Source organism: Bactrocera tryoni, chromosome 5 (genome assembly GCF_016617805.1).
Source record: "Bactrocera tryoni isolate S06 chromosome 5, CSIRO_BtryS06_freeze2, whole genome shotgun sequence".
NCBI classification, from domain to species: Eukaryota; Metazoa; Arthropoda; class Insecta; order Diptera; family Tephritidae; genus Bactrocera; species Bactrocera tryoni.
Window position 1 is genome coordinate 78126172 of NC_052503.1, and position 19768 is coordinate 78145939.

Below are 19768 nucleotides of genomic sequence, written 5' to 3' on the forward strand. Positions count from 1 at the left end.
TCGCAATGTGTTTTATCTACAATTTCGCCCTTATTCATATGCATGCTTGCTCGCGCGCCTTGAGTTATGTTATGCATAACGAAATTATTAACTGCACCGCATTTGTCTCTGGCTATGCTTTGTCTGCTTGTTAGATTTGCACTTGAGCAGGAATTTCATGGTTTTTGCTGAGCTTGGCAAAAAAGTGCTGCATACTTTATGGCGCATTACAAGAGCTATTCAAATGAATTTCAAATGCTGCTTCTTTTTGCAGTGTTTCTCGTGAATCTCGCTGAAGATATCGTTATGCAGTTATTGTTAAAATGACTTAACTTTTCAAATAAAAAAGTTGAGCTCAAAGTGCAGCGAAGATTATTCAATTGTATATGCTTTAATGGTAAAAGCAGGCTCACTTTTTTTATAAATTTTATTGTTTTCTTGGAAAATGTGTGATATTTGCCGCACAATGAAGGCAACGTCGGAGATCTTGTAAGTTTTATTTAGAAATGAGTTTCTGTCCGTCTATTTTTATACACGAACTACTTTTATACACGAACTATTCCTTATCAGTTCTTCGCCGCCGTGTTTGAATAGCTCAGCCGGCAATCCATCGGCCCCCGCCGCTTTGTTGTTCCTCAGGCTATTCGAACGTCTACTCCATCGTCATCGATTGGGGAATCGGGTTCGCCTTCTCTTGGCGTTGTATTTTCACTGCTATTCAGCAGGCTCGAGAAATGTTCCCTCCATAATTTAAGTATGCTCTGGGCATCGGTGACTAGATCACCTTTGGGGGTTTTAAAAGAGTATGCTACGGCCTTGAAACGTTCTGTTAGACGCCGCATCTTTTCGTAGAATTTTCGAGCATTACCTCTGTCGGCCAGCTCGTCAAGCTCTTCATACTCACGCATTTCGGCCTCTTTCTTTTTGTGTCTGCAAATGCGTCTCGCTTCCCTCTTCAACTCTCGGTATCTATCCCATCCCGCACGCGTTGTGGTCGATTGCAACGTTCCAAGGTAGACAGTCTGCTTTCTCTCCACTGCGACACGGCACTCCTCATCGTACCATCGTCCGAAAATACCGAATTGTTGACGAGTGCTCTCAGAAAGCAGGAGTGCAAGTCGAGTAGATTGCAGCTCCTCGACGTCGAATCCTCCTTGTGTTTCTTGACGTGCGTTTTTTGCTGCGCGGTGGCGGGTGCGAATCTTGGCTGCAACAAGATGGTGGTTCAAGTCAATGTTAAGGAATCTTATTTCAGGGCCCTGGCGAAGTCGATCAGCCTTGACCTATTTGGGAATGTTTCATCATGGAGGCTGAATTCACCGACCGTTGTCGATCTTTGTGCCAAAGATACCTTCTTTCCCCAGCCTGCGTTAAAATTGTCAAGCACGATTTTGACATTGAGGCAGGATAGCTCCCATAGGTGCGCTCTAAGCGCTCATAGAAGGCATCCTCGGCCTCATCGTCCTTTTTTTCCGTCGGGGCCTGGGCGCAAATCAGCGATATGTTGAAGATCTTCGCTTAGGTGCGGATTAGAAGTTGATCCACTGGATGAATATCAGGCGATGGAGTCTCTTTCCGACCACACTGAATTTGCGTTTCTTTATATAGCCGCTGTGGTAAACGCTACAAGGACCCACTTGTGTCAGCCCTTGTCCCGTCCATCACACTTTTTGGACGCCGACGTCAGTCTTTACTCTTATGAGGACATTGACCAGCTGGGCAGCGGCACCTTCCCAATTGAGGGACCGGACATTCCAGGTGCATGCCCTCAAATCGTAGTCCTTATTTCGTTTGCTATGGTCGTCATCAAAAGAGGGGTCTCTCATTCGAAGCTGGTTTCTTGCTTTCATTGGTAGTGTTGTTTTTATGCCTCGGTTCCCTAATCCAGCGCACAAGCCTGGGGAGCTTACTCTAGCTCGCCTTCAAACGGATGTTTTTTGGCTACGCAGAGGATACTTGGTCTAAGAATGAAAGTCGTGAGCTTCTTGAGCCATATACAGAAGAATCGTTTCTGCCCATTCTCAAATGAAGGGCGCTCAGAGAACTTTATCCTTCATTTTAGCTGACTTCTCATTTCTATAAAGAATATATATATATATTTATATATATTTTTTTCATTTTCAAACATTTCATTTCCATAAAAAACCTGTAAAGCAACCACGCAGTTGATGCGACCTTGAGCACACCATAAAACATTTTGACGAAAGCTTGCTTATTAATAATGTAAACTTTCTTTTTCAATAACGAATAATGCTCTCTCAAAGCTTAATCAATCATCGAAAGTTGTGCGAAAGTTTGCACAACAAAATGTATTACTCAAACAAGAATAATTTCCAGCAATATTGGCTGCTGCTTGCGGCACTTCTGCCTCAATACGTTAGAGTTGTGATGGAGCGCAGATAATTTTAAAAATAAACTACAAAAATACATACTTGTTTATGTAAATATACTTACAGCTTAAGCGGCTCAACATTTTCTCCCATTTCCTCGAAGTTGCTTGCGCATTTTTAATTTCGCTACAACTTTGCCAGCCACATTTCCAGCTGTCCATCGGCACTTTGCGTAGTTAAGCGGTAAATTAAATATGCGTGAGCTACCTGCATACAAACCTGCTTCGGCAGCACGCAAGTAGTTTGGCGAAAGTTGCTGATTTTTGCTTCGGTTTTCAGCCCATATTCCGTGGTCAGCGCGCGCTTTCGCATACTCTCACTCGCTTCCGCTAACCAATAAGCGTAGCAGATTGCTGCAGTAAAAACTTTGCAATAATTACGCCTGTGAGCGTTTGCCCTTGGCGACCCAGCAAAGCGGTAACGCTTAAAAAGCCGCAACAAGAGCGAGCGAAATAAAAGAAGAAATAATAAAGAAAAAAGTCGAGAAACAATATTTAATATTAAAAGTACAGCGTTGCGACAGGTTTTTGTAGTTGTTGGGATGCGTTGTGTTGTTATTGTTGTTGTAGTTTTAAGACATTGACTACCTTGTTATATTTGCTAACTTACAGGCCACCTTTTTGCTTTGAGTTTTGGCACCTTTTATTATTTTTGCAAACTTCCGCTTCGGCTTGACCTTGCTGGCTTGTCGTTGTAATGTTTTTTGTTACCTTGCCTTTGCTGCGGCTCCGCTTTTGCTACGACGTGTTATTTGCATAAAGTTTTAATTTATTAAATAACAAAAAGGCATTCTTTTGCCATGAAACTTTGCTACGCTCTCAAGTGCTGCTTGTTTGCCCGCAATAGTAAGGAGAAAAGATATAATAATAAAAAGTGAAAACATTTTTTTAACTCTAGCACACAAAAGAAGTAAGAGGAGGAAAGCATAAGTCGTAGAAGAAGTTGAAAAGCAGGAAAACATGCTGAACGTCAATCTATAATTTTTATTACAAGCCTAAATGTAGGCAACATATTTTATTGTTATGCAAAATGCACAAAAATTAATAGATTTTGAGTGTTTTTAAATTTTCAATATCACCATTTAAAGCACATGTGCGAAATTTGCATAAGCGCCTAGATGTAGGCAACATTTTTGGTGTTTATTTTGTTTATTAGCCTAGATTTAGGCAACTTTTTACTAATTACTAATCACTTGCAACTCAAGCATGCCATCTTACTCGAAATATGGGCATTTGTTTCAATTAGGGCTTTAAAATGTATGTATAGTTAACATAGTCCATCTCCCCAAAAGCAATTTTCCCAGGCTGTTGTTATGAATACCTTCGATTTCTCGTAATCATTTTAAAGATTAAAGTGAGAAAGAATAAGGTGAAGACAAAGTGAAAAAGCAAGCAAAAAATGCCGAACAGCAAGGCATAGTTTTTATTACCAGCCTAAATGTAGGCAACCTTTTTTATTATTATGTAAGATGCTCAAAAATTAATAGATTACGTGCGTTTTTAAATTTTCAATATCACGATTTAAAGCACATGTGCGAAATTTGCATAAACGCCTAGTTGTAGGCAACGGTTTTGGTGTTTCTTTTGTATATTAGCCTAGATGTAGGCAACTTTTTTCTAAATTCTAAACCTATGTTTCTCGAACATGCAATTTAACTCGTAATCTGGACGTCTCTAATAACTAGGGCTTGAACATCAACGGTATAGTTTTTGTTGTAAGCCTAAATGTAGGCAAAATTTTTAACTATACTGAAAAATACTCAAAAATTAATGGATTATTAGTGTTTTAACATTTACTATATAACGGTTAAATGCACATGCGCGAAATTTGCAATAACGCCTTATTATAGGCAGTATTTTTTATTATTAATTTTTATATTAGCCTATATATAGGCAGAATTTTTACTAATTATTAAATGTTTGCATCTCAACTACGCAAAAGCAGTTCTTTCAATCCACTAAAAAGAATGCTCTCCATTTCTCGAAATCATTTTAATCACGCAAATTGTTTCCGTGTTCTATTCTCAAAGCTCAAGCGGATTTTTTCTCGTTATTTGGTCTCTTTCGCGATTATAACTGTGCTTGCTTTCACACGATACTTCTAAGTTGCCTATTCACTCACTTCTCTTTCACAATTTTGCTGCCTTTCGTATCATCGTTCTTAGTTGCCTACTTTGTGGCGCTAATTGGAAAAGTTTAGCAGTTTTTTAAGCAACCTTTTCGCAACACAAAGCAAATAATCTATAATAAAATGCAAACTTTCGCACTTGTCCGTTGCGCAGAAAATTATGGCTTCGAGAAAAAAGGGCGTGTAACATCAGTTTGTTATGGCTTTTGTTTAGTAATAATTTTCTTATAATGATTTTTGCGTTAATACAATGACCGACACTTCAAACACTCGCAAAGCAAAGCGTAGAAGATAAGAAAAAATCAGTATTAATAATTTGTGGCAGGAAAAATTATGTTGCTGAGCATACTTTCAGGCGCGCTACTAGAAAGTTGTTGAGTTACAAGGGCAAAGTGAAATCAAAAAGTAAAGTTTGTGTTGTTTGTTACCTTAGACATTTTTTTGCAAGCTTTTTCGTCTGTCTTTTTTCACATAATTTCTTTTCCGCTTTTTGTGTGCGTCATCATCTCTTATTTTTTGTTGTACCTACGGAACAGACGTCACGTGTCACAGATTTGCATTGGCTTATATTCTTAAAAGTCGAATTTGTGTGTGCCGACATAATTTGCCTATTTGCTTTTTGACTTTACGGTTTCACTTGCTGATCTCTTTTACATTTCCCTTGCTCTGCGTCCGAGCTTTCGTAGTTTTTGTTATTTCACTTTTTGAATTTGTTCTTTTTTCTATTTGTTTTTGTTCGCATAGCTCATAAGTGTGTATATTGCCTATCTTGCGGCGCAAACAAATACTACTTATCAACAGCTGATGCCAGACATTTCGGTCTTCCTTTTTTCAAGCAAACACTTTGTGAGCGCTTTCTTCGTTACTTTCCTACAAACTTACAAACTTTTCAAAGTCCCATTAAATTTACCACATTTCTTAGGCATTTGTGTTTGTTATGCTTTTTGAATGGTTCTTCTATTTATAACGGGATACAAATTGTTTACGCAGAAAATTATTATTTTAGGTTTAAGGGTCCGCTGTGAATTTTATTAGTTGCGGTCAGAGTTTCACTTTTTTTTTGCCAAAATAATCGTTTGTGAAGCCTGAAGTTACTGTTGGCCAGCTGGCACCATTCGGGCTGCTTTGAGACCAAAAGTGTTTCTTAAAACAAGATTTATGCAATTTCGCAATTATATACAAACTTTTTGTTGTCGATTTTTTTTTGTAATTTCTGACTTCTTTTTTTGCGGTGGGTATTTTGCGAAAAAAAAGTTTTGCGGAAAATATACGTTAGTTTCACTTCTTTTAGTCTTCTATACTCTTTTTCTTTATTACTATTTATCATTATCATCATCTTTGTCTTACACGCTATCTTTATTTTTATATAGATATATCTTTATCTTCATTTTTATTTTTATCTTCATCTTTATCTTAATTTTTATTCTTCATCTTCACCTTTATCTTCACCTATGTATATCTTTACATTTATCTTTACATTTATCCTTATTCTTATCCTTGTCCTTATCCTTATCTATATCCATATCCTTATCATTATCCTTAACCTTAACCTTATCTTTATCTTTATCCTTATCTTTTTCCTTATCTTTATCCTTGTCCTTATTCTTATCATTATTCTTATCCTATTCCTTATCCTTATTCCTATCCTTATTCTTATCTTTTTCCCTATCCTTATCCTTATCCTTATCCTTATCCTTGTCCTTATCCTTATCATTGTCATTGTCCTTGTCCTCGTTATTATCCTTATCCTTACTCTTTCTTTATCTTTATTTTTATCTTTATCCTTATTCTTATCCTTACCATTATCCTTATCCTTAACTATATCTTTTTCCTTATCTTTACCCTTGTCCTTATCCTTATCTATATCCATATCCATATCCATATCCGTATCCATATCCATATCCTCATCCATATCCTTATCCTTAACCTTAACCTTATTCATATCCTTATCCTTATTCTTTTCCTTATCCTTATTCTTATCCTTTTCCTTGTCCTTATTCCTATCCTTATCCTTATTATTATCCTTATCCTTATTCTTGTCATTGTCCTTGTCCTTGTTATTTTCCATATCCTTATCTATATTTGTATACATATATGTACATATGTATGTATCTACATAGCCGAAAGACGTCGATACTACACAACTCATATGAAAGCGTTAGGTAAACATTTTTCTATGTGTCCCCATCGAAGAAGGTCGAACAAATTTACCATACTCCTATTTTGTGCTTAGTTAAACACACAAACAACGTGTGGAAACTCGAATTGGGTTTTCGGAAAAAATCCAATCAAAATACTGGAAATTCATCAGTTGTTTGCCCACTGGACAATGCTTGACGAATGTATGAGTGTTGAATGCAACTACTCACACACTTGCACGCAGATATAGGCACCTATGTTTGTGCTCTTATACCTAACTGTTTGTATAAATGTATATTCGTATATGTATGTATATGTAAAGGAATCGTCCGAAAGCTAAGTTTTATTTTTGTTTGCTGCAGTTGCTCGGCATCAATTTCAGTTTGATTGAAATGCACCCGTTGGCCTAACGGTAAACAAAGATTGAACAAAAATTGGAATTATCAAATGGAAGCCAGTAGTCAGGGTAAAAAAAGTTTACAAAAAACAAAACTTTCTCAGTAAAAATGATCACTGAAAAATATATAGTGAATAAATAGGCAAATGTTCACAATCTGTGCAAATATCATGCGAAAGACATATATGCTCCTCTTTGCCACCTGCAAGTTAACAGCAAGTCAACACCGTAGATAGCATAGACAAGGATACATATGTACATTTGTATGTAAGGTGCATGCAGCTTAATGCAAATACACAAATAGGATTCCAAACCAGCTGGCAATATTGGTTGTTGCGCTGAGCTGCACAGCTGTTCAAATGCTTGCTGAAAATTCTGCTGTTTGTTGGTTCATCGCATTGTTTGTCTCGATTTTTGGTAAATTTTTCAGTTCCCTTTAGTCATTGTATGATGTAAGGACTTACAATGGATGTTACGGATACCAGTTGGCCTGAGAAATCGAAAATTAATAATGTCTGAATGAAAGAATGTTTGTTAAATTCTAAATTTGGTTAGGTTGAGACACTTTAGAAGTCACTGAATTTAAAACCATAAACATTAAATAAATTAACGAAGTCCACACTTCATTTAACTTTACATTAAGCCTTGAAACGGTATATTAATACATTAATGCATTTAGTCGATATTTAAAATATTTTTTATAACAAATTTCGGGATATGCATTGCCGAAGAGATGTTGGACAGGAAAGTTTTTACACATCTTGCTTACAAAAAGTATTGGTTTCGGATACCGCGGGATGGACTTAAGGGTTAAGCTTGAAAGATTTTCTTCAGCGCTTCTTCTTTTAACACTTAAAAACTCTATATCTGAGTAATAATCTCGCGCAAAAGTTGCTCCCAGATGGAAGCCAAATTAAATATAAAAATACCTTAAATTCATAATACCCCTTAAGCTTGATCTCTTTCTTTAATAAGAACCTGAAACCAATGTCCATTTGAGCACTAAAAAATGTTTACCAAGGTCACACAATTAAACTAGTTATTTTCAGTTGAGGACTCTTTCCAGAAGTTCATATTTGTTTAAGACCTACGGGGGTTAAAATAGAAGAAGAAACTTTCCTCGCTCTCATGTGGGGACATATATCTGCTATGTCGGAGGCGATTCTGGAAAAGTTGAAGTTTAACCTCCGAAAGGCTTAATCTAGATTCTCGGTGCAATCCCAGTTCTCTATCTGCAATGAGTGGTGGTTTGACTCCAAGTAGGTTCCTTTGGTGTGGGTTTTAATGACTCTGCAGTGAATGGCGCTCAGTGCATGTCTAAAGTTTGTCGTGTCCGTAGTCTGGTTGGCGTACTGTTTGATGTCGTCAACGTAATCAAGGAAAGACCTCTTGATGTCCTTAGGAGGCACCTCCGCTTCCAGCAGATGACTGCAGGGATTAGTTTGAAACTTCTTCGTTTGCGTTTCACCTCATCAAGGCGACTATATCGATGCCATGTAGTTTATGACGGACCGGCCGATTACTTTTTATGTTGCCAACAAAATTTCTTTGTCCCTGCCCCCGGTGCTGCCGGCTACCAACTTGATAATATTGTTTTCGGCTCTGTTCTTTGGCATTAATCGCGGTCGTACGAGTAGTGAAGAAACATAGATAGGTTTACAGTCCGAATTTTGACGCCATCGACTCTGATATTAAAATCGAGTCTGTACTCCTTCGTATATATGGTCGCGTTTAGTGGGTGAGAATGTTTACAGAGAAGCAGTGAGAATAATTGAAGAGTTAGCTGTTTTCTTGCGAACATATGCCATCGATTCCATTCCTGACGTCAACATGGTACAGTCATCTACATATGAGATGACGCAAATTCCGTCTGATGGTTGAGCGAGTTTCGAAATATAGAAGTTAAACAGTAACGTGGCGTGGACATCACCGTGTGTGTGTCTTAACCTAAATTTTTTTTCTTTACTTAGAAAGCAGGAACAGATTGCTAAGTCCAAATAAATTTTGGTGTACAACTATTTTCAGGCGCAAATGTAAGTTTTTTAAATGTTGCCTACTAACTAACCACGTTATCATTTGTGAAAAATAATCAAAAGAGCAAAGCAAGTAAAGCAGCTGCTGAAAATAAATTAATTTTTGTTTATAGCTATTTTGGTGATCTTGAAAACGTTGCCTACCTTCAAGCGCAAATTTTTAAGAACGTTGCCTACATTAAGGCGCAAATGATATTATCAACTTCAAGTGAACCCACAAAAGCTGTTATAAAGATTCTGTGCTCATATAAGGATAAAAGAAATCGCAAGTGCCTTATAAGTATACGAAATTTGTATGCCATAAAAAGGATAAAATATTATTCGAATGTACAGAAAAGCATTAAAAGAGATATAAAAGTATTTGTCTCGACAAAGTGGCCCACTCTTCTTTTGTATGAATAATGTAAACGTCATTGTTTACGTAATTCTATTGCTAAAGATGCTGTCAGTAAGGCTGAAAAAGTAACTCGTACTTGGATGCAAAAAAACGAAGAACAGAGAAACAACATTATGTCATGCAGATAACTAATCCTTACAATGTCACGACACAAGAATGCACACTGCAGTGTATTGAAGTTTCACATAACCACACAAGCCGCAATTTGCCGCTAAGTTGCATGCAACACAGCGTCAGCAACAAGACTGAAAACACTATTTCCAAAACCATACATGCACGTAAAGTAAACGACCTTACAGCATGGGAAGCCGGCGCGATGTGGACAACAATAAATTGAATATAGCTACAAGGCTAATACGAACGTCGAAAAGTCTCCAAATCAACACTCCAGTCTACAGTGGAATGCAAGCGAAAGTGAACCGAATGGTGAAGCAGCCGCTGAGGCGCATGCGCGGCGAATGAAATGTAGGGATATTTCCACAGCCACCGCCATAACAAGGCGACACGAAGCACGGCCGTACGCGGAAAATTCATACGCCGCATAAAACCAACGGGTTGCGTGTGACGAGCGATTCAGTCGTTCATATAAAATTGACGCGTACGGTTTGTGTGGCAAGTGAAAGCGTGCGGGTTTGTGCCGCAGCTGACGAAGCAAAACAAGCGCGGAAGTACGGCGGTGTACTACGCACACACAGCGTTAAGCACGCGAACGTCAAAGCGAATACGAATACGAAGAAAAATATTAAAAAAAACGAATGCTAAAGCAGAGAACTAAGAAACAGTCATGCTAAGAATTAGTCACTTTGGCGTGCAGTGCGAAATCTTAAAAAATAAATATTAAGGAAATTAAATATATAAAGCTAAATAGCAAAAAAGTGTACCACAAAAATATAAGAAACCACATAAAAATGCTTAAATATAATTTTATGTAGCCTACATTCAGGCTTATGTGTTTTAAATTTATAACTACCAAGAAATACAAATGAAAAATCTCCAACAAAAACCTGAAACCACAACCATATGTATAACATATGCAGCGCACAAGCCAAGAAATCGATGCAACGCCGAAAAGTAGGCAACTAGTCATCGCGCACTAGTTGTATTAGCAAAAAAAAGAAGAAAATTGTACACATTAATGATTGATGGCCTTCTGCAGGCAAACTTGCGCATAAAGTGACCGCCGAGTGTTGGCAGAAGTAAGTAAATAGTTGAAGGACAGTTCGTAACAGCAGCAGCAGCGCAGGCAGTATTTCGCAACAGCTGAGCGCGCTGAAAAGTATGCTTAGCCATTTGAAGTATTTGACTTGCTGCTAACACAGTGTGCTTATTTGTGGCATTTTTAGGCTAGGGGCAGGGCACTTAATGAAAGTGCTGTGTGACATAAATATTAACGATATAAATACAGTTGAAGGCCAGCAACAACAAAATTGGAAAATTTGATACAGTTAAATTTTAGAGTTTGAGGAAAGCTGATGAGTTGTTGCGTTGTCTTTTGACTCACAGTGGACTAAAAGGGTTACGATGTGGTGTGTGAGGGTCTATGTTTGGGATTGAAAACTTTAATTAGTATTTTTGAGGAATTTTAGGAATTTATATTAGAATTATTCTGATTTAACTCTTTTAGTTTATGGTTCGCTCTGGTAAATAAATCGAACAAAATCTCAATTCATACGAAGAAAAAAATTCTTGAAAACATTTAAACTCTTTCTAATCATAACATTGGCATATGCAGGGGTCGCGGAGTGATTTTTAGCATATCTACTTGAATTTTAAAGTCTACAAACCAACTCAGATTGGTATTTTGAGTTGCACAACTTCGAACTTATGAGGATTAATCCTTTCATGTATCGAATCCAAGGTGAAAATTCAATCTCAGATGTGACTCCACGTCATTAGAAGTTTACAAATTTAGTAACGGAATATCAGCATCAAAATAGAGTTTAGTACACTTGGTTGAGCTTCTGTGCCTCCGCTGTATGTACATACGTCCAAGCTCATTTTTCTTAGAACTACCTGCTTCAAAGACAAAAAAATACAAAAAGCATCAGCTTAAATATGCTGGGAATGCTTGGAAAGAACTTACAACGCAGAATGCTACTCGAATAAAATCAAAGCAATCAAACTGATAAACCAAATTTATGGAAACATCTTGCTCATGCATATCGTAACCGTTGTTTCATAGTTCCAGAAGCTGTTGCCCTCTTTAGTCTTTTTCTCTCTCTATTTATCAGTTATATCTAGTTCACGTAGTAGTCAGAGTTTCTCTCTTCTACTATATCTAGGCGCTTCCCCCTGCTTTGTCTAACCCTTACAAGACTGAGGTTGAAACAGCCCGCAGTTGTACGTTCGATGAACTAGGAGACCTGGCAGAAACTGATATTAGCCGTCTCAACAAATTTGTGATAGGTTTAAAGTACTTTAGCGATTCATGTGACCCTTTATGTTCAATTTTAGAGGAGTTCTTCATGATCATTTTTATAGGAGTCCTATATGATCAATTTTATATGAGTTTTAGGTACTCCAATGCACCGACGTTATAAGTGTCCAAGTAAGGTCCCTGTTAGAATCGACCTTATCACGTAACATGACCTAACCTAGCCAAAGAAATTTTGTTTTCCTTTTCGGAGTTAGAGCGGAGTTAGGCCTTTGATCTATAGTCCCTATCACTCTCTCTCTCTCTCTTTCTCTCTCTCTTTCCATGTATCTATTTAGTAGTTATTCCTACAACATGGTATATTGAAAGCTTAAATTTCTCTCTACTTATTTTCGTTCAAATATGTTGTCGCTCAGCAATCGCTAGGCCCAGAGTGAGATGATTTTTCATATCGTGACCTAAAATGCAAAAAAAAGTTTACATCACTTTTCATAAGTTTGCAGGCGAAGGAAAAATGACATAATAGAAACCACTCTGATTCAAAAAATTGTTTGAGTTTTGTTATGAAGTGGTTATATATCGGTTATATCGTTTAGCGGAAGCATACAATTTTTGGCATACATATACATACATATATAATAAGATGTAGTAACTCGTAAGAAATAAAAAGCTTAATTTTAATTTTTGCTGATACGTTGTTTGGTATTTTAGGTGAAGAAATATTGCGAAAATTTTTATTCTGCATATTCCCAACTCAACGTATATTCTAGACTCGCCATTGAGTACAATCCCCCCTTGGGAGCTAGAAAATAAACGGGCTCATCGCAATTTTAATATGTGGCAAAATATCCTCAAGTATTATTAAGAATCTATGTTTGTTGGACAGTTATTATATTTGGATACCTTTCTCTACTCCGATATGCACGCTTCCGTACCATAACTTTTATGAACTCTCCGCTAATATGCCAAAAAAATATATATTTATGTTATTAATCATCGAAATCAATATGCCTTAAAGTGATTGCTCTCTATGTGTGCGTCTGCCAGTCACTTGTACATAAGTTTTAACAAAGAGGTTGAGCGGCGATAATGTAACCGGCAGACAAATTTGATTAAGACTTCATTTCAGTGATACGAAGGCAGCCAACAAAATCAGCGGCAGAAAAGTCACTCGAGTAATATTTCTGCTAACGCTGTTAAGAGCGGTGGGTTCACGGGAGCTTATGTGTGTGTGTGTGATATATGTATATGAAGAAGGTGACAGTCGCTCCCGCTGTCAGTGATGAGCTGTAGCACTTAGCTATATTATATACATATATGAAATTGCTGCCTGCGGCGCGCTGCCAATTTGCGCTGTTTGACACGTCAAATGTATGAAGTTGTAAATATGCATGTGCTTGTGTGTGTGTGTGTTTGTGCGAGTGTGCACAAATCATCGATAAATAATTTATAAACACGTCTTAGGGCGCGCCACGGTTATTTGCACGCAACCACAATCAATGACTCGTTGGCACGTTGTCTGCATGTAAAATGAGTTGCCACGTTGATTGCACGCCTAAATGTATGTTTCGTCAGGCAGAAAAAGTGTAAGGAAATATATCAAAGTCATAGTCGTATGATTTATGCGAGCAATCAGCTGTGCAGTAAGATTAAATATGAGAGCGAGTAATGAAATTGAGGCAGGAAATGGTGCAGAAATAGTAAGGCGTATTATGACGCATTAGAAGGTGGGAAGCAGCACACAAGGAGCGCAATAAAAAATCTATATATTTGTTTATTACTGCAAATATAATTTTTTTTTTGGGAAACATATGTATGTAAATTAACAGTGTCGACAATTTGAATTTTTAGCTTATAGAAAGATCAGAATAAATTCTATGAAGCTGCTTTGATAGAAGCTTTTTATTAAATTTTGTATTATTACAAATATACACTATTAACAAAAAAATTCTGAAATTTTTGGAATATTTTAAACTCGGCCATTACCACGCCATTTCCGGTGACCCCTCGGAAAAAATATGCTCCCGCGTTGACAGGATAACTCCTCACAGGATCATCTACAGTGAATAAAACGTGCTTTAATTAAAACCTTAACTAAGAACTTGAACGAAGGAAAAAAAACTGAAAATTGGATTTTTGGCAGACATTTTTACAAAAACATTTAAATTTCAGTCTAAATATCCGAATATTTTTTTTTCAAATCGTTGCAATCAAAAAAAAAAACTTCTTCCAAGTCCTTGAAATATTTATCTCAAAGACCTGTGTAAAATTTCATGAAGATCGGTTGAGTAGTGCTCGAGAAATCTTTGCAACCGACTTCAAAACCCACAGTTCCGAGAAAAACGCGTTTAAACACGGCGCACTGAGGCTAGCCAGCCCCGACCACACAAGTTCTCAAGGCTGTTTATCTGAAACTATTATTCAGATCACCTTGAAAATTTAAGACAATATTCTAGAGGTGTTGTTGAATTTAATAAGGCAATAAATGAAACAATTTAATCGATAATGACTATTAAATAAAGGAGACAAATCAATCGATAAAAATTTGGAACATCAAAATATTGATGAAAACAGTTCTAAAAAGGAAGTTTAAATTGTAAAATTTCGATAAAAACTGTTTGTAAAAAGCAATTATTAAATTTAATTAATATTAATTAATCGATAAAATATATCAATAGAAAATTAAATTCTCAAAATATCGATGAAAACAGTTCTAAGAAGCAACTTTTAAATATAAATGACATTAAATAATCGTTAAAAAATTTTCGATAAAAAGTTAAAATCACAAAATATCGATGACAGCAGTTCTAGAAAGCAATTTTTAAATTTAATTAACATTAAATAGTCGATAGAATATTATATATCGATAGAAAATTGAAATAACAAAATATCGGTGAAATCGGTTATAAAAAGCAAATTTTAAATATAATTAATATTAAATAATCGATAAAAAAAATTTCGATAAAAGGATAAAAGGATAAAATCACAAAATATCGATGACAGCAGTTCTAGAAAGCAATTTTTAAATTTAATTAACATTAAATAGTCGATAGAATATTATATATCGATAGAAAATTGAAATAACAAGATATCGGTGAAAACGGTTATAAAAAGCAAATTTTAAATATAATTAATATTAAATGATCGATAAAAAAATCGATAAAAGGATAAAATCACAAAATATCGATGACAGCAGTTTTAGAAAGCAATTTTTAAATTTAATTAACATTAAATAGTCGATAAAATATATCGATAGAAAACTTAAATAACAGAATATCGATGAAAACAGTTACAAAAAGCAACTTTTAAATATACGTAATTAACATTAATTAATGAATAAAAAATTTTCGATAAAAGATTAAAATCACAAAACATTGATGACAGCAGTTCTAGAAAGCAACTTTTAAATTTAATTATCTTTAAATTGTCGATAAAATATATCGATAAAGAGTTGAAGTCTCAAAATATTTGATTTATATAATAACATTTATTTCAAATATTCAAAGTAAAAATTTGTTATTATAAAAAACAAATATTTTTTAATATTTTAGTTTTCATGAACTATCTTTAAATATGAACATTTAACTCAACTTTTTATACACCTAAAAAATCACCAAACCTCTTACTAACATGCTTTCTTACTTGTATTCTTCTCATTCAACAGGGTAGCTGGCACTCCTCTAGGCGCAATTTCAAAAATCAAAACTGAAAGTATGTGTAATAACAACAAAAATAAAACACAAAGCTCAAAAATATTGCATGAAAAATGAAACTAAACTAAACAAAAGCGAAATGTGTAGCAAAAAGTAATAAAGTGCGTGAAAGAAATAAGCGAGTGACACTATCTAATACAAATACCGTTACATACAAACTTGTATCAGTAAATCGTGGTGCTTTGTAAAAGTTAAACTTCATTTCAGCTGTCTGTGTGTGTTTTCATGTAAAAGTGCAGAATTTTTATCTATCTCATGCCACCGCTATCATGAGCAGACATCGCTGCATTGACATGTTTGACATATTGTGCTGTTATTTTGTATTTGCTTTGCATGCTGTTTGACAACAAAAGCAAAGACAACGCCCAAGGACAGTAGTGATTTTTATGCAGGTGAGTTTGAATTTTTAAAGGAAAGAAATTTAAGCAAAAACTATATTGAAATAATCATTTTTATTTAATTTTTGTATATATAAATTTCATTGCGTGCTGCAAATGACTCTGGGAGATATTTTTTTAAATTTTTCCCTAGCAAAAATATGAAGATTTATGAAATACTATATCTATATATCTATAGCTATAGATCTGAGGAGGGTCCTTCTCTATTTTTTTCAATTAAAAAGCCATAGGCAGTTCACTTTCTCCAGCCTGTTTTTCTTTAAAGAGATAGGCTTTTAATAACTACCAAGTTTTTATACCCAATATAGTGCATATTAAAATCATGATATGTGTAAGAGCCCGAAGGAAATGCCAGACCTTTTTTTGTATATATAAATGATCAGTATGATAAGCTGAGTCGATGCAGTCAGGTCTGTTCGTCTGTGTATATGTATGTATAGACGCGAACTAGTCCCACAGTTTTTGAGCTATCGCTCCTAAATTTTGCACACGGTCTTTTCTCTCCAAGAAGTAGTTCATTTGCTAAAATCACCGGTATCGGAGCAGTATAGCATATAGCTCCCATACAAACTGACCCATCAAAATCGAGTTATTGTATGGAAAGTTTTTTTATTTGACAAGATATCTTCACAAAGGTTAGCGCAGATTGTTTTCCAAAGCAACGATTCAATAATCTGAGATTGAACGAATAAATGTCGTTGGATTTTTCTGCTATTTATTCCCAACGTAAAAAACACCTATCTTGTTCTTATTTAATTAGGTTTTGATGTACAGTCTTGATTAGTTCATCTTGGATGGAACATCGTATGAAATCTATTGTATTTGTGAAGCATATTGTAGCTTCTTTAAACCGAAGTTAGCTTTGTTTTTTGTTTTGTTTCGTTTGTTATCTCTTTTCCACTATAATTCTGTCAGAAAAATATATGACCCAACAATCAAAACCTTATGAAAAACAAAATTCTGAGAGCAATTCCAGCTGATCCTCATTATAAGCTAACTGTATGAAAATTATTTTAATTTTTGTGTCCTGTTCAAATTTGATCACAATATATATATTTTTTTTAATACTTTAAACCTTTCAAAAAAATTACTATTTCTTTAATAAAACATATTTTTTATTATTGAAGGGTTGTTAAAAACTCTTAAAATGTTTATAAGACATGAGATATGGAGAACAAGAAATCTTTTCATCATTCTCTCTAATATAGTATAATGTTGTTAGAAAAATATTATCAAAATTTCCTATGGATTTGTAAATATTTAAGTAAATCAGGTTTTCGCTTATATCGAACAAAGTAGTTTGGAAAAACTGAACGAATCTCGGTAGCTCTGTGTGGGCAACAATTGACTTCGGCACTGAAACATAGCCCTTTAATACTATTTTCACCTCAAAAATAAAAATTGATTTTACTTTTGAGATCTTTATGAAGTCTTCAGTTTAAAAACATATTTTTATAGAAAAAATAAAAATAAAAAAGAATATGGTAACAGCTAAGTGAATAGAAATTAGCACATATCGTCAACTAAAATTCAAATCAACGTAACATAAAAAAATTTAAATTGAGTTCTTGATTGCTTACGATTCACTACATCATATTACATATATGTATGTAGCAAAAAAATTTCAGCTGCCGCTGTCGGGTATAACCAATACATAACCAATTTATTACCACTATATAACCTTTTTATAACCAATATAGAACCTTTTTATAACCAAAAGTCAAATTTTCCTTCAAATTGAGTGGTTTCAATTATATCGTTTTCTTTCGCTTGTAAACTAATGAAACATTATTTTGATTTTTTGGTGACTATATGCGATAATTGTTTTCTTAAAACGTGGAAATCCTAGCTTAGTTAAGCTCCACTACTTTCATACTACCAATGCTTAGCAAAAAGTTTTAAATTTCTTTCCTTCTTCTAAACTTATGTCCATTAATTTTAATCTTTATATATGTACATACACTCATAAATATACAGAATTTTTATGATAGTATAATATTTAACGCTTCTACTTGTACTATAGCATTTCTACAAACCTCCACTCAAACTAAACCCTGCCAATTCACCTAAAATTCTCACTACGCAATCTGGCCGGTGTCCCAGGTGAATTATAAAAATACAAAATAACAAGAACTACGACAAAATCAGTGTTTAAAAGTTTTCACATCACCTGCTAACCGCTCACTCGGAAAACCAGCAGCGAATTAGGCGCACGGAAGCATGGCAACCTTCAACATGAATTTCCTGCTCATTATAATTTAAATTTTTTTTTGTTTTTTGTTATTTGGCATTCATGCGCTCATTAAAGCACAATATTTCTGCTTTAGCTACTCAACATTAATTGCGTGGTGAGCGCGGTGTGAGTGCGGTGTGATGCTGGTGTAGGCAAAAATCGATAAAAGTTGAATGAAAGCGTTGGAAGAAAATGTCACCGCAGCATGGTTGCGCCATAACATAAAACTCAACGCTTATTTAACGGCTTAAAGGTATTAACTGAGCATAAGTCATGTTGTAAATTTAGAAATGAAAGCAAGTCGCACACTTTGTTGTTGTTTACTTAAGAAATTATAAAAGTGAAAAAGATAATTAAGTTTGTACATAAGTAAATATTTACGCATTTATATGTGTATATATACATATGTGTGTTTATATATGTGTGTATGTGTGCAAATTTAAAGTTGTAGGAAATACTTAAATTTACGCCTTGAGCTATACTTGTATGCCTTTGCTTGCCTGTGCTGCACTTCAAAGCAGGTTACGTATACGCCCCCGTCGCTGGCATGTCAATATTTGTTTAATGTTTGATGAAGGCGCACGTTTGTTGGCTGAAATCGTTAAAAGCTCATTGTAGCGCACGTTGAGAACACATATGGGAGTTGAGTGAGACAGGCGTCATTGATGTAGATATATATACATACATGCTTACATATGTGTAAATATACATATAAACATCTGTAAATGTATACACTCCATTGTCATCAGCTGTTATTCTCACATCTGGTCTATAGGCAGTAAAAATCGTTTGAAGCCAGAGTCAAAATTAAATGACAAAAGAATTTTAAAATGTCCTTGAGGCATTATAATAAATAAATACTTTGAGTGGGACTTTTTGTGTATTGACTTCGGTACTTGAATCGCTGAATAATAACAATATTCACATAAATCCGCGGCAGAAAGAGTTTAAAATATTTTGTAGACACTTCCAACTTGTCTCTGTTGTATATATTCAAACACCATTCAAGATTTTTACTGTGGAATTTTTCTCTAATTGTTCATTTTCATTTGTCGCATGTCGCATTACAGCTCTCTATATAAACATACATAATTATTTGGACGCTTTTTTTATAGTAGTGGAAAGCATCGAAAGCCGGAAACTTTGGCCCGCTAAACCTAACCTTCTCCCAACTCAAGAATCTCCCCCGCAACCACCAGATAATGTATTACTTGGAGTGACAAAACATTTTACGTCTCCCCTATAGCACGGACGAACTGACGCCTGTTCTATTATGTTTAGAAACTGAGGACAATGGAAAAATACGTGTTCAGAGTCTTTTATGAACTTCGTACACATCGGACTGACATCATTTTGAAATTTGTGTAGATGGCCTGTGAAGCACCCATGACCGCTTAAATTTGGGGTCAGTTGGAAATCCTGGTCTTCATGTTGTCTAGTTATCCACGTATGGATGTCAGGTATAAGTTTGTGTGTCCACCGTCCTTCGATTGAGGTTTGCTTTAATTGTTGCCATACAATTATGCTCTTTTTTGTCTCCTTCCTCTTTTTGATTTCTATAATACGCGCTGACAGTTCAAATAATCTC

The 19768-nt window shown here is 35.2% G+C and overlaps 1 protein-coding gene across 4 annotated transcripts in view; it reads left to right on the forward strand.

Moving 5' to 3' along the window:
- Positions 1 to 19768, forward strand: part of LOC120777423 (cysteine-rich motor neuron 1 protein) — a 179081-nt gene that overhangs the window by 61062 nt on the left and 98251 nt on the right. For 2 of the 4 annotated variants that reach the window (XM_040108726.1, XM_040108729.1), the window contains exons 1-2: positions 10054 to 10658; positions 15501 to 15941. The gene's annotated coding sequence lies outside the window, so the exon portion shown is untranslated. Of the gene's footprint in view, positions 1 to 10053; positions 10659 to 15500; positions 15942 to 19768 lie in introns of those variants that run through there. The other 2 variants (XM_040108727.1, XM_040108728.1) reach the window with 2 other exon arrangements.